We start from the raw sequence: 15,976 nt of genomic DNA on the forward strand, positions 1-15,976 counted from the left end.
GGACAGATGTTGACCCACATCTTGTATGCTATTTGGTTTCTTTTTTTAGGGATTGCTGGTTGGTATATGAGGGGGGAGAGTCTTAATATACACATATATACAATAAGTTTTCCAAAATTGCATGTTTTTTTCTACGCCATTGTGATGTAAAGGATTCATGGTGAGGACGTTTTCAAGCATGATTTATATTTCTCAAATGGATTGACATGAGTTAGTTTAGGTCTACATCATGAATGGGATATTTCATGAAGATGGCATCAACTTCTGATTATAAGTGCTAGCTTTAAATTAAAAGTACAAATGCTTTTATATGTGTCCTTTTTCTTCTGTCAGGCAAGTCTTGGACTAGTAGCCATAGGTTCCTGTGCAAGCTATATTTAGAGTAAATACTGCAACATGAGCACCAAAAATTGAGCCCCAAATTAGTCACAAGTCAGAAGTACAAATGTTCTGCTGGAGTATGAAGGAGCTAATTATTCAATTATTTTTTTTAAAGTGACATTGTCTATGTTAAAGACAATACTAATTTACCAACATCTTGTTATAAAATTGCTAACTTTGAAGTAATTGTAAAATATTTCTGTAACTAACAAAATAACCACAGTAGCGTTGTGAATTTATCACTTGGGAAAATTGTATGAACTAATGTTTGGCTAAGGATCAAAATAATAAGTAATGATTTGCTTGAGGGCTAACCTTCTAACCCCTACCAATAAAGCTCATTTTCAACAAAAATACAGTTAATCTTTCTTCTTTCCCCAAATGTTGCTTAATGCTTCCCTCTGGTTTCGCTACTGTTAAATGCTAAACACTCCCTCATCCCTAAACATGACTACGCTTAACCCTTCTTTCCTAAATGCAACCAATTGCTTCCTTCTCTCTTCCCCAAATGTGCTTGACATTGCTTTCTGTTGTATGTTTGGTTAGTGTAGCCAAGAGAGATTACTGAGTCTTCAGTAATTTGAACATTAAATATTTTCTTACATTCTAACTATATACAGTTTTACACAAGTCCGTATGACTTCTCTGAAGCCACACTGCATCTCCCTCAAGTGTCTCTCACATGTGATCTCTTACATCATGGTCATAGAGAGATACAGCACTGAAACAGGCCCTTCGGCCCACCGAGTCTGTGCCGACCAACAACCACCCATTTATTGCTAATCCTACATTAATCCCATATTCCCTACCATTCTCCTACCTACACTAGGGGCAATTTACAATGGCGAATTTACCTAACAACCTGCAAGTCTTTGGCTGTGGGAGGAAACCGGAGCACCTGCCGGAAACGCACGCAGTCACAGGGAAAACTTGCACATTCCGCACAGGCAGTACCTGGAACTGAACCCGGGTTGCTGGAGCTGTGAGGCTGCGATGCTAACCACTGTGGTGGGAGGTATTCCTTTCACTGTCTCAAACATTAATCCTTTCAAAACTTTATACTACACCTCCCCTATATATGTATCTGTAATCCTCATCTAAGGAAGGATATACTTGCCATAGAGGGAGTGCAACAGAGGTTCACCAGACTAATCCCTGGGATGACGGGATTGTCTTATGAGGAGAGATTGAGGAAACTGGGCCTGTATTCTCTATAGTTTCGAAGAATGAAAGGTGATCACAAAATTCTCACTGGGCTCGAAAGGGTGGATGTAGATAAGATGTTTCCCCTGGCTAGTGAGCCCAGAACCAGGGGACACAGTCTCAGAATAAGGGTAGGCCATTTAATACTGAGAGGAGGAAAAATTTCTTCACTCGGAGGGTGGTGAATCTTTGGAATCCTGTGCCCCAGAGGGGTGTGGAGGCTCAGCCCTTGAGTATATTCAAGATTGAGATCGATAGATTTCTATATATTTAAAAACATCAAGGGTTACAGGGCTAGTGCAGGAAAATGATGTTGAAGTAGAAGATCAGCCATGATCTCATTGAATGGCGGAGCGGGCTCGAAGGGCTGAATGATGTATTCCTGCTCGTATTTCTTGTGTTCTTGTGTTTTCTAACCCTCAGATCATGTTCTTCATTGAATTCACCATGGACTAAGATGTCATCCATATGCCATATTACTCCTTCAAGGCACTGTAGAATGTTCAACATAATTCTTTGGAATATTTCCAGTGCTGATGTTATACTGAATGGTAAACGATTAAAACAAAATCTTCTGAATGGAGTAATGGAGGCTGTCAATAACCTTGACTTCTTATCTAATGGAACTTGCCAAAAGCCACTACTCATGTCAAGCTTTGTGAACATGGTGCTTTTGGATAACTTTGCCAAGCTTTCATCCAACGAGGACATTGGATGAGCCTCTCTTGCCACAGCCTTATTAAGTTGAGTTACTTCTACACAACTGTAAAGAGTACCGTTAGGTTTAGGAACTGGAACCATTCCCGAACACCACTCTGCAGGTTCAGTGACGAGAGAAAGGGCTCCCATCCTGGTCATCTCTTCCAGCTGATATTGGACTTGCTTCATTAGTGGGTGTGGTATCTTCCGAGGCGTGAAAAGACATACAGGTTTAGTGTCTTTTCTCAATGTAATATTGTATTCGGTCTTCAGTCTTCCTAGACCAGTGAACAATTTCAGGAAGTCGTTTTGGAAGTGACTCCTGGATTCTTGTTGCTTAACTTTTCTTATAAGATGAAGATCAATACAAGCTCTTCGACTTAAGAGAGAGAATTCCTAATTCAGTAGAACATAGTGTTTCCAATATCTGCTTTCCCTTGTACTGGAGTGTTGTTTGTAGTTTTCCCTTGACTTTTCAGTTCAATCCCTCCTGGGCCATGTAACTGAGTTTCTGTTAGTTGCAGGTAATGCGTTGATAATCACAGTTCGTTTTCTGATGAGACCGTTACCCTTGCTCCAGTGTCTAGTTTACAATTGGTGATGTGTCTGTTGACATACATATCTGCAGACCAAGATGCCTGATTAGGATCATTGATCTCACCAAGTAAATTTTCTGATTTCTCTCCTGATGGAGGTGGTTCAATTTCTTTTGAACTTGTGGGAGTAGAGATTTTACTTTGGCACATCTTCCAAAAATAGCCTATTTTCTTACAGTGGAAGCATTCTACTTTGTTTGCAGGATTCTGTTTGTGTTCGAGAGTCTTTTTGACACCACAGCCCTGGCAGGATTTCATGGCATCTTGCACTTACGCCCCCCAACCACAGTGTATCTTCTTTTCTGGCGCCTCTTTTATAGCCCTGTATTGAAGGAACTGTACGGTTGCTGGAGGTTTCCTGAACCAAGGTCTTCACCTGTCAGGATTGCTCTGTTCTTCCGGACCTCTGCTTGTCTCACCAGCTGAATAGCTTTGTCTAGTGTGAGGTCTTCCTTAGACTGCAATAAATCTGATAGGGATTCATCAGTAATACCTACTACAATGCGGTCTCCATATTCGCATCCTTCAGCTAGTCTGTAAAGGTCATTAATAAAAGCATCAACTGTTTCACCTGGTTTCTGGACGCTTCTGTTAAATCTTGCTCTTTCCAGAATCTTATTGCTGCTCAGGTTGAAATAGCTTTTAAAACTTCATCAAATTTGTCTGATGTTTCATTAATGTCTTGTCTTGCAACAACATTGTCTGCTATTGCTCCAGTGGAATACAGCAATGTGTTAACTTGCTCTGCTTCATACTGGCTGTCTAATTTGGAAGCATTTCTGTATCTCAAGAATCTTTTTCGCCAGAGTGACCAATTTTAAGTTTGACGTGGTCCTGTCATGTGTCCAAACCTCTGGTATTGTGAGTTAAGATCCATGGTTTTCTATTTGGTTTACTTTTTAAAATTTTCCCTCCAGTATCAGAAGATTCCCCCTCTTTTCAACCTCGTGCTGTTATGGTCACCGTTTCTTCCTGTGAAATCTCACCTGACGCTGTATTTATTTATTTCTTGCTTTAAGTGCAGTTTTGTAGTGGTTTTTTTCTATACTCCTTTTACTCTCTTCACTTAGTGTTGAGTATTTTCAGCCTGTGTTTTTTTTTAATCACTCGCTTGTGGTCACCATGTTTAATGGCGCCAACCTCGAATCTGCCCTCACTAAGGATTTTTGATTTTCCTGGTGCTGCCTGCCTAGTGCCATTAGGAACAGTTATTTTACCCTTTAAGGGTTGCTAACCATATCCCTGACCGTTGCTTGGTTCTCTCGTAGCCTGTGATCGCTGGGCTAGAATTTTTTCACAGACTACCCACCCCTTTGGTGCAGTCTGAATGCCTCAATAAGCCAATTCCCTGACTCTCTGTTTCCTTTGTCCGTGGAGCAGCTCTAGAGTTTTTTCACAGTCTCTTCTCGAGTTCTGCAGTTTTAGCACTTTTTTCAGGGTCAGCCTTCTTCAAAATATTTCTTCAAATTCTTCTGTATGGTAAGAACTACCGCTGTTCACCATATTGTATGTTTGGTTAGTCTGCTGCCACCTTAGTATATTTGGTTAGTCTAGCTAAGAGCGATTACTGAGTCTTCAGTAATTTGAACCTTAACTCTTTTATTACACTCTAACTATGCACAGCTTTACATATGATCTCTTACATCATCATGGTGGGAGGCATTCCTTACACTGTCTCAAACATTAACCCTTTCAAATCCTTATACTACACTTTTCGCCCCTCCTTCCACTGAAATAGCATGAGGCTGAGCCTCTAGACCTTCCACGCTTCCGAAATCCACCAGGGTTTATCCTCAACCTTCTGATCATCACCTGAGCTTCCACATCACACTTCACCTCTTCCATCACATCCTAGGATCTCAGAACATAGTTAAAAGTCAGGTTGGAAGGCGTGCAAGACTTCAAAAAAGACTTGATAGTCTTTATAGTAAATGAAAATTGGCAGTCTCAGATCATATTGGGCATGTAAAACTGACTTTTCTTGCCTAGTTTTAATTTGAAAAAAATTAGGCAACCTATTTAAAAGATTCTGTGGCACAAAATGGACTGTTGGAACTCCGACAAGGGGAGCATTCAAATCTGAGAGAGAGTTCAGAGAAGAGCCATGAGGCCAGTTCCTTCTTTTAGAAAAGGTAAATCTGGAGCATTATTTCATGTTAAACTGTGTCAGTAACACAAGAGGCAGAAGTTCAATTTGGGGAAAGGCAATATTTAGGACTAATATTAGCAAATATATCATACAACGAATGATCAATACCTGGAATGGACCTTTAGTGGAAGCAAGTATGTAGGAATTATTTGAGATGGCTATTGTTACAGGGGAACAAGGTCTTTTCTAAATGGACCAAATTGGCCATCCTCATCTATATTTATCTTGTCTGAGCAGGATTGGATGAGTGGCTGCCAACAAATGATTTCCGCAATGTTATATAATTGATTGGTCAGTTACAAACACTAACTGGTATGAACAGTTCTGTCCTGAACTGAAACACTTAGGAGGGAACACGAGTTCAGTAGATGCTTGCAAATGATTGTGAGAGGACAGGATGGTAGCACAATTTGTTGGAGCATGCATTGTGCCAAAATACTCATTTGGAATTTAAGATAACTTGGCATAACAGGGGTCACAATCACTGCTTTACTCTGCCATCATAGCAAATCCAAAGAATTTGATTCTGGGTTCTGCATTTTGTACCTCGGAGGATAATTCCAAGCAACAATAACAATTTACCTGATATATTGGACATGTACATCAAACACATAGCTGTTGAGAATGGTGCTCTCTCCTTGTAGGAGGTATTTCTATAGAGCTGGGTTGTCCAAGCTGGGAGCACATGTAACTTCGATTTGAACTTTGTGGGCTTGGTTCTTCTGAAAGGGCTGTTTTAAAACAGTATTGCTTTATTGGTGGATAAATCCTCAATCAGAACAGTAAAATCGATTTGGTATCAGCAGCTTTAGATATATACATATCAATTGGAGCATGGATCTAATCTTTATAAATTGTCCCTCAGGCCCGTGGTACACATGCATTTTCGTGGGTTGCATAAAGGTTTGGATGGCTACCCCTACCACATAGGATACTGAATGACATATGGGATTTTAAATATACCAAAATGGCATTAAAATGATTTTTCACATTTCATAGTTGTCACATTTCAGCCATTTCCTTTTTTTCCCGTAGTGGTTTTCTATTTCGAGTGTCCAACATGGGAATTCACAGATTTGACCATTATTTTAGAAAGATAAATCATACAAAAGTTCACTGTCCAGTATAAGTAACTTGTTGAAGTGCAGTTCCAGGATGACCTTATACCCTTACCATGCACATCAGGTTAGCCCTTAAAGCAGTGCTTCTTCACATGTGTAGAGCTGGAGTGTTTGGTCATACCAAAAGGTTTTGTAAAGAAACTGATGGATTATCCTTTTATAATCGCCCTTTCTAGTAAGCTAAGCAAGTGTAGGCAACACTCAAAAAAAAAACAACAACTATTTGGGCCCAAGTACAAAATTTGGTCTGATCCAGAAATGTCAAGCTGCTCAGAGATGAGTATAAACCAATTTTATGGCAGGTCACAGTGAGGACTACTGTACCTATAGCATGTACTTCTTCCAGCTTTTGAAAGCCACAAGAGAACCTTGATAATTTTCAGGTCAGCTCAAATAGGAATAAGCCACTTTCTCTTATTAGAGCAATATTTTTATTAGAGTTTGAAAGTTTCATCAGAAGATCCATTTTAAGTTTTATAAGGAGCCCACTCCTTTTTCTTTAAGAAATTCTTATTGTTTGCAATATTTTATGACTGGTAAATTGAGATAAAGAGGGACCATAAGCTGCACTGCTTATTGCGAACAGTTACCTCCAGGTCAATTCTCAGTGTGTTCTTGACAGGTTCAGACATGTCTCTGATATGCATTCTAGTTTAATTGTAGTAGGTAATGTAATGTAATAATTAACTTTGTTCTACTTAGCTTGGAAAACAGCATGATTGGTATGTAACAGACAGTATTTTTATGAGTAAATAATGTTCATTTGGAAATGTAAAGGATTTTCAGCTATAATTGCTCTTCATTTGAAACATACCATGTTCACTGCTCTGTCTGGTGTTCCATTGGGATCACTTTTTTTCCTTGTTTAAACATTTTACTAATGCCTCATACAGTAATGAGTTTTTAAAATAGTTAAATGAATATCAATTGAATAGGCTGCGCAGGAGCTGTATGGTTCCAATCAGAACGTTTTTACTAGAAAACAGTTGGATATGAGCTAATGCGAACTCTTTGTATTATTTAGTCTAGTAAGTTGGACTAGCAGACTCGTTTGACAGGAAACAAATCTCTTTAGGGTGTCTGGCTGGAATAATTTGGGATAGCCTCAAAATAAATTCCCAAATTAGAGGACAGTTGATGTTAACTTGGCAATCCCACTCAAACAATGCATTCTGATGGCAGATGCTATTTCTGTTTGCTGATATTAGTCATATAAATGCCGAAAATGTGTGTATTCTAATTTTAAGTAAAATATCTTTCTGTACTTAATGTTTCTCTGCAGTAAAGTGAAGCCATTTCTGAACTTAGAAGCAGCAGGATACTGCTGAATAGAACCTCAACATACAAATTACTTTATTCAAAATATCTGCAATATATTAAAACTGCACACTTCCTGTGTCCATCTTTTCTTGAAATTTATATTGGAAATGCCTATGTAAACTTGTCACACTGTAATTACACCCTCTTGCTAGTGATGGCACTGCAACACCTCAGTTTTTACCTCTCTAAGATCCTCATCCTGTACTGCTGAGAGACTCCTCTGCTGCAATTCTGTTTCCCAAATTGCCAAGTTAAAAAAAATTGCATTAAAATGAAGACCGAATGTATGACTTTAAAATAGGAGCTGAATTGCAAGCCCTCATCCAATTATTTCCCATCCTTTAACCCCACTTGGTCTTGACTGCCTGTTTTAAATACCACAAGAAATTGACTTCTATTAATAATGATGGATACAGTTCAAGTACCATAGTGCCACTTTAGGCCGTAGTATAAAATTTTTTTGCACCAATATGTAATATCTTGCTTTGCTCAAAATCATGCCTTGTGCTGTTCATTGCCAGTTACTGTGCTTCTGTATCAGCTAGGCTGTTTATTGAAATCATGTGTATTTTTGGATGTAACTAAGCATTCATTTAAACATTTGCTAATTTAATAGATAATTACTTTTACTGCTTTGCTAAACCATTGCCTTTGTTTAAAAGTAGCCAATACTGGAGTTTCTTAAACTTGAGTGTAAATATGAACAAAGAAAAGAACGAAGAACAGTACAGAACAGGAACAGGCCATTCGGCCCTCCATGCCTGTCTAAACTAAAACCTTCTGCACTTCCGTGGTCCGTATCCCTCTATTCCCATCCTATTCATGTATTTGTCAAGATGCCTCTTAAACGTCATTGTCTTTCAGAAGGAGCTGTTGCATGGCTCATTGACATCTCCGATGCATTGCACTATAGTGTAATGGTGTGGGTTTGTTCCTCTGACTCCTTATGTATCTTTTGTGGGAAGGTGCTGAATTGAAACAAGGTGTTTCCCTTGGAGGGTAAGTCACAGAGAGGGTGGAATCTTAGTGCTGCAGCGTTCCCAACGGCAGGACCAAAAGTTGTTGTAACTTCCGCTCCTGCCACAAATCCCACTTCCCACGCGATTTTATATTAAAGTTAGCCGTGCGGCGACGGGCATGGGGAACACGTGGGATCGTGTAACGGGGTGGCCTTTCATGGGTGGAACCCGCCATCACTGCCCCAAGCACCATGATCGCCACAGATATAAAGCATTCTCTGCTTGCAGCCACAAGGAACAGCAGCCTTCCTTTCATCTATGTATCTTCAGAATAACTTAGTTGAAGCTTTCACTTGAATCAAAATGTTTTTGCCTCCTTTATTTTGTGAAACTCACCACCAATTTCATATCATTTATTTTCCCTACAGCCAAAATGAAGCAGATGTCAGCCAGCAGGCAGCATCCCGCCCCATGGTTCAGTGATGCCTCCCTGCGGGTTCACCTCCAAGCCGTCAGGGAAAGGTGGGAGGTCCTCTTCCCTGCAGTTGGAGTCAGACAACCCTCCTGCCTCACCAAGGTGGCCTGGATGGAGGTAGTGGAGGAGGTCTTGAATCGTGGGGTAACTCTTAGAACATGGGTACAGTGCCGCAATCGCATCAATGACTTGCTCAGATCAGTGAGGGCACGTGGTCCTGGCGAGACCGCTCCATTGATTTCTTCCATGGCTAGGTGCCTTTTAAGGCAGAGGGTACGCAAAGAATGCAGTCGGATGCATAAGCAGCCTTGGTGCCATCTACTAAATGATGAATATTGGCATTGTTTATGCGATTGGCGTATCGTGTGAAAGCCAGTGCAGAATGAGTGATGTTGGTGCATGTATGCAAAGGTTGTGATGCATCATTTGCCATGTCATTAAATCTGCACTGTCTGTTGCAGGAGAAACAAAGCCACAACTAACGCAAGCATGCTAAGATGGGAGGAGGGGTCCCTGACATCAGGCTGCTGACCACGGCTGAGGAGGAGGCTTCTGAGATGCGAGAGAGGAGGGAGGGAGGGCAATCAGAGATGAGGCAGGATCCACAAGGCGTAAGGATGAAGTGTCGTCTCTGCTTTTGCCAGCCATATGTGAAAACTGAAGGAAATTGTGTGAACTCATGTGAAGCGGATACTTAAAGTGCCTCTGTTTGTGTCTCCACTATAGATGCCTGCATTTGAGTAGCAGAACACTGCCTGACCCAAGAATCCTCCTCTGGGGAGCAAGAAGAAGCCAATGCCCAACGGCGCATCATCACCTGTTTCTTCCACCTCCGCCAGCACAAGATAGCTCCACACTGTCTGTGGTGGGGTTTACGATTAGAATCTGGGTCACAAGCTGGTGTGCATGACATGGACACGTCCTAGCAGCTGAGGGAGCATATGACAGCTGAGTCCTCTGACAATCGAAGGACTGCTGGGACCAGGCCCCTGCTCAGCCCCATGCTGCTGATGATGATCCTCTGTTTGTAGCTATGCAAAGTCTGCTGGATGTGCAGCAAAGCCATGTGGAAAATAAGTTGGAGGTGCCTGAGGTCATGTATGACTTAGCACGTGCCATGGAGGAGTCCATGCAAGCCATAACATCTGCCACGTCCCAGGCATTTGAGCGTATGGCTTCCTCAGTGGAGAGTCTGGTGAGTTCCGTGGCGAGTCTGGTTGACCACTGGAGCCATATGCGATCTGACCTGCACTCCATCGCTGTTGCCGTGGGCTCTATGCAGCCGAGTCTAAGCGAGAGGGGGTGAGGAACCTGGACCTCCTTCCGGGTGCTCCTTCCCCTCGGAGACGGGCAGGTGTCATGGTGCACACAGATGGAGGAGGAGCACGTGCCAGTTTCCCCAGGGCCTTCCTCTCAGGACACCCGCAGGGAAAGTGGCGTCTCATCCTCCCTCCTGACATTGACCCCCTTACCTCCAGCACACGGTGGTACTCAAACACCATGGCTGCACACCCCAGTCGGAATGCGCCTAAAAGGCCCCATTCCTCCAGAGGATGCCCGCCACGGTCATCCACAGCAATGGCGCTGTGCACTGAGCAGACTGCCTCCACCTCAGCTGCTAATGTCAGGGTAGCACCTAGAAGTAGTGGCAGGAAAGGAAAATTGAAACTTATGAGCATGGAAGTGGCATAGGTGATCTAGAAATGTTAACGAATGCAAAGATGTATGAAAACATTTTTATTCCTTGCAAAATCTGATCCACTTTCAGTAATATTTTGCTTGGTTACAGATGGAACCAAAGAAGTTTTTTGGAGGCCTGTGACAGGAACGCAGTGATATTTGCAAAGCATCTCAGGAAATGTCTAGTGTCCATATCTCATTGGAATTTTAGCCTTCAATCTTCAATGATTGCTGCTTTCCTGTTGATGATTAATAACTTTTTCCAATACTATCATGCCTTACTTTTGTTTTCTATGGTCATAACATAATGCTATTTGCAGTGCTGTATAGTTGCAATCATCGTAGCCCATGGATGATTTCAAATGCCAATCACATGAAAGTGCAGCCATACTTCATTAAGATTTCAGGGATGAATAAGACCTCATGCAAAAGGAAATTTCTGTGGGGAATTGTTATGTTTCTCCTCCCAACATTCCTTGATGCTGTGACTTCTTGTTGGCTGAAGCATGCATAAATGAGGTTCTCCCTGATGTCCCTTGCATTTCTCTCCATGGCCCTCATAGTGATGACGGCATTGTTGTCTCCTCCTCACCCTCTTCATAGTCATCCTCATCTGAAGAGGACTGGTGTTCCTCCTGTTGCTCCGCGATCCCCTGAGATGATTTACCCTTACTGGTGCCAAGCCTGGAGGCAAACATCCATTCCAATGCTAGCGTTAGTTTAGCAGCTGAGTGACAGAGAGAAGAGCACAGACCTGAGACTCAACTTCATGATTACGACTGTTGCACGCCATGTTCAAACATTCGTGAACCAGATGGCATGGGAATATCGCTTGCCGTTCAGTTAATCTGTCAGGTAGGACTAAATCCTAACTATGTGTAGGGTAACGAGTATTAATGGCACGCAAATGAATGCAAAGCTGCAATCCACCACTGCACTGAGGGAACCCTAGAACGCCGCAAACCCATCGACGAGTTAATTTCTCTAAAATATCCTGCCATCGGGAATCCGAAAAAATACCTCCCGCCTAGTTATATCTCCCCACACACCACCAAATCCACCGCAGTGGACTGCATAAAATTCCCCCCAGAGCTGCTCTTGCACACCTCTTGGCAATCTGTGTCAGACAGCATTGGTAGAAACCTGGGAGCAAGTTGCTTTCCTGCACTTTCAGCTGCAGATAATGTCATCTCGTCTTCTTAGGCAGTCCCTCGGGACTGAGGATGACTTGCTTCCACTCCGGTTCAGTGCATTAGAACACCTCTAACAACTCTGATGTGCGAATCACAGCCTCTACCCCATGTGGGGTAGGTGGTGTTTGACAAGTTGAATAGGCGAGTTACTTGGGTTATACGCTCCTTCCGCTGCCTGGACTTGGCCTGCATGGGCTCCTGTCGAAATCTCACTAGGTGCTCAGTACATTCCTGAATGCACCTTCTCCACTTTGAGTGGTTGAAGGACAGGGACTCCCATGAGTTGGTGCGTATGTTGGATTTCTTCAAGGATGCTTTGAGAACGTCCCTAAAGTGTTTCCTCTGTCCTCTTGGGGAGTCTTTTGCCATGGCAAATTTCATAGGAGAGAAATCACTTCGGGAGCCTGGTATCAGACATTCAAGTAGCTTGGCCCACCCAACGAAGCTGGTATTAGGTGATTAGCACCTCAATGCTGGAAATGTTGGCTTGGGAGAGGATGCTGGCATTAGCGTGCCTATCCTGCTAATGAATGTGAAGGATTTTGCAGAGACAGAGTTGGTATTTCTCCAGTGCCTTGAGGTGCCTGCTATAGGTTTTCCAAGGACATCGAAGCATTTAAGAGCACAGGGATCACTGCTGCCTGATACACTATGACCTTAGTCCCGGATTTAGGTCCTGGTCCTTAAATACTCTCTCTCTCAGTTGGCCGAAGGTAGAGGTGGCACGTTGAAGGCAGTAGTGGATTTCATCATCTATGTCTGCTTTCATTGAGTTGAGACTCTCGAGATATGGAAAATGGTCCGTGAATCCTGATCGGAGGATGATGTTGTGCTGCAGAAGTGGGTTGGAAGAGGACCTTAGTTTTACAGATGTTTTAAAGTAAGGCCCATCCTCTCGACTGCTTCAGTGAAGAAGTCAACAATGACTTGGAGCTCAGTCTCCGAGTGAGCACAAACACAAAATCGTCCGCGTACTGAAGCTCAGTGACTGAGGTTGGAGTGACGTTTGTTTAGGACTGGAGGCGAGGGAGGTTGAATTCTTTCCCATCCGTCCTGTAGGTTATCTCCACTCCTGTGTGGAGCTTGTTGGAGGTGAGGCACAAAATTGCGATGTAGATGATGGAGAAGAGGGTTGGTATGATGCCACAGCCTTGTTTGATGCCAGTCTTCACTGAGATAGGGTCTGTAGTGGTCCCGTTGGTAAGGATTACGGCTTGCAAGTCATCATGTAGTAGTCAAAGGATGGTGACAAATTTCTGAGGGCAGCCAAACTTGAGAACTATCCATAAACCCTCACGATTGACTGAGTCCAAGGCTTCCGTGAGGTCAAAAAAGACCATGTGCAGCACTTGGTGCTGCTCCCTACATTTTTCTTTGGATTTGCCGCCCAGAGAAGTTCATAAATGTGACGGGTATGCCTTTTTCTGGCAGGGCTATCCAGAAGAGGAACAACATCTTCGTGGAGTAGGGTTTGCCATCAAGAATGAGCATGTCTGGCGTTTCAGTGACTCCCCCTGTGGGTGTGAGTGCCTCGTGACCCTCCGGTTCAACCTAATGAGGAATCAGTATGCCACTGTCATCAGTGCTTATGCTCTCACCCTAGGTGCAACAGGCAAGGCCAAGAAGGGATTCTACTCCAATCGCGACCGATCCATAGCCCATATCCCACCAGGGGACAGGCTGATTCTCCTTGGTGACTTCAGTGCCAGAGTCGGCGAAGACTCAAATCTCCGGAAGGGTGTGATTGACAAGGTCACAGAGCTGCAACGTTAACTATGTTTCTCCCTCCACAGTTGCTACTAGACCTGCTGAGTATTTCCAGCATTTTCTGTTCTTATTATTGTTTTTATCTTGACTTGTATAATCTCTGATTAGGTCTAATTCTGGTTAACAAGGAAGGCATTCAAATGATAATTATGATGGATGGAAAGTTGATTGGCTGAATCGACACATTTCAATTCTTTGTGGAGCTCCCTTTTCACCAACTAGAAAGATTTGATCTGGCAAATAATTGGCTCCAAACACTTTTTCTGTCCAAAATCCAATTATCCCCATAGCTTAAAAAAATCAGCCTGATTGCTCTTTCCTCTCCTTTTCTCCAACCTTTTCACTCCTCCAGTATTCCTTGAAATTGTATCATCGGACTAGGATTGCCCATTGATAGAGAGTCATAAAGAGCTGAACCTCTGTCATGAAGTATCATATTGGTAGGTGTAGAGTTCAGTTGATGTAAGTGGAAATGTTTGAACCCACTCCTAAACTGGTTATGAGAATTGTTTGCATCTCCAGTTAATAGAATGCTTTCAACAAGTATTTTTGCTTCGTTTGACTGAGTTCTGGCACAACATTCATTCAGTTCATATGGTAATTTCATGAGCAAGAAAAATATCACAAGGTACTGATGAGCGCACTGCATTTCACCTCTGGGACTTAGCCAACAGAGATTGAGCTAGGCACATCAGAGTACAAAACAGTTCCTATTGGATTTGGTGCCCACTGTACATAACTGTCTTAGCACAAAATTGGCAATCTCTGAGAAGTTTTGCAGAAGGAATATCCAGCTTTTTGAAGCAGGAGGCTGGATGCTACTATTGAAACCAGTTAGTGGGCTGCCTGATGCACTGAGAATTCGAGCATCTATGCACAAGGTTTGCAAGGTTCCACAAAAAAAAATTAGATTGCCGTACACAAAAAGGGGCACCACTCATACACAAAGAAACAGATCCCTGACACAAACAGTGAAACCTTCTTACACAAAAAATCTTAACCCTCAAACGTGAAAATTAAATCAAGGCTGCTTCCTTTTCCCTCTATTCTTGTATCCCCTCTGTCATCCCCCTATTTTCCTTTCCCGTGAAACTTGAAAACGGGAAGATTTTGCCTAACTCAAACTTTGAATCGGAGGTGTGATTGATGCAAAAAAAACCCATAAATTTGCTAAATCCACCAACAAGAAAACTTTTCCAGTCTGTAGGCCCAGACCATAACTTGCTGGGACTGAGACATTTATCCGGCTCCACCTTATAGTAAGTGCACAAAGCTGATTTCACCAATAGTCCGTTGTGACTGGCTTTGTGCATTTAACTTGAGAGGACATAGGGCCAGATGAAAGGAGCTCGTGGGCTGTGTGTTTGACATTGCTGGAGGAGGTGTGATATAGCCTGGGGTGTTCTTGAGTTTGGCACCTTAGGGACATTGGGGTAGTGTAGAGGGAGTTTTATTTTGCAGCTAACCTATATAACTCACCTCGGATTACTTCATTGTGATGTTGGGCATACAAAATGAAAATGATTCATTCCATTCCAGTTTTACCCATTGGCTTCCATTGTTCAAGAAAAATCACATTATTGTTTCATGTACAAGAGCTCCAAAATTAACATTTTGCTGTTTAACAAGTTATCATCTTTAATATTTGTGACAGCTCCTAAATATGAATTCAGTTTGCACAAACGAAAAATAAATTGATTGTGTACATTACAACTTCAGTTTGGTAGATAATGACCGTTTCCAACAAGAGAGAATCTAGCCATCTCCCCTTGACGTTCGACGGCATTATCATTGCTGAATCCCCACAATCAACATCCTGGGGGTTACCATTGATCAAAAAGTTAACAGCCATAAAAATACTGTGGGTACAAGAGCAGGTCAGAGGCTGGGAATTCTGCAGTGAGGGGCTCACCTGACTCCCCAAAGCCTGTTTGCCATCTACAAGGCACAGGTCAGGCGTGTGATGGCCTGGATGAGTGCAGCTCAAACAACACTCAAGAAGCTCAACACCATCCAAGACAAAGCAGCCCACTTGATGGACACTGCATCCGCTACCTTAAACATTCACTTCCACCACCACTGGCGCATAATGGCAACAGTGTGTACCATCTATAAGATGCACTGCAGTAACTCACCAAGGCTCCTTCTATAGCGCCTTCTAAACCCGCAACCTCTACCACCTAGAAGGACAAGGGCAGCAGATGCAGGAGAACACCACCACTTGCAAGTTCCCCTGCAAGTCACACACCATCCTGACTTGGAACTATATCGCTGTTCTTTCACCATCGCTGGGTCAGAAACCTGGAACTCGCTCCCTAACAGCACTGTGATGTACCTATATCACATGGACTGTAGCGAGTCCCGAAGGCACAACAATAATTATAGTACTCTGATATGACTTAACAGCCAGTTGGATGTTAGTTAGTTGAGCAG

The 15,976-nt window shown here is 42.7% G+C and overlaps 1 protein-coding gene across 5 annotated transcripts in view; it reads left to right on the top strand.

The window, feature by feature from the left end:
* zdhhc1 (zinc finger DHHC-type containing 1) overlaps window positions 1-15,976 on the top strand; it is a 105,517-nt gene that overhangs the window by 70,107 nt on the left and 19,434 nt on the right. The window lies entirely within an intron of this gene.

This window comes from Heterodontus francisci, chromosome 17 (genome assembly GCF_036365525.1).
Source record: "Heterodontus francisci isolate sHetFra1 chromosome 17, sHetFra1.hap1, whole genome shotgun sequence".
In the NCBI taxonomy this organism is placed as follows: Eukaryota; Metazoa; Chordata; class Chondrichthyes; order Heterodontiformes; family Heterodontidae; genus Heterodontus; species Heterodontus francisci.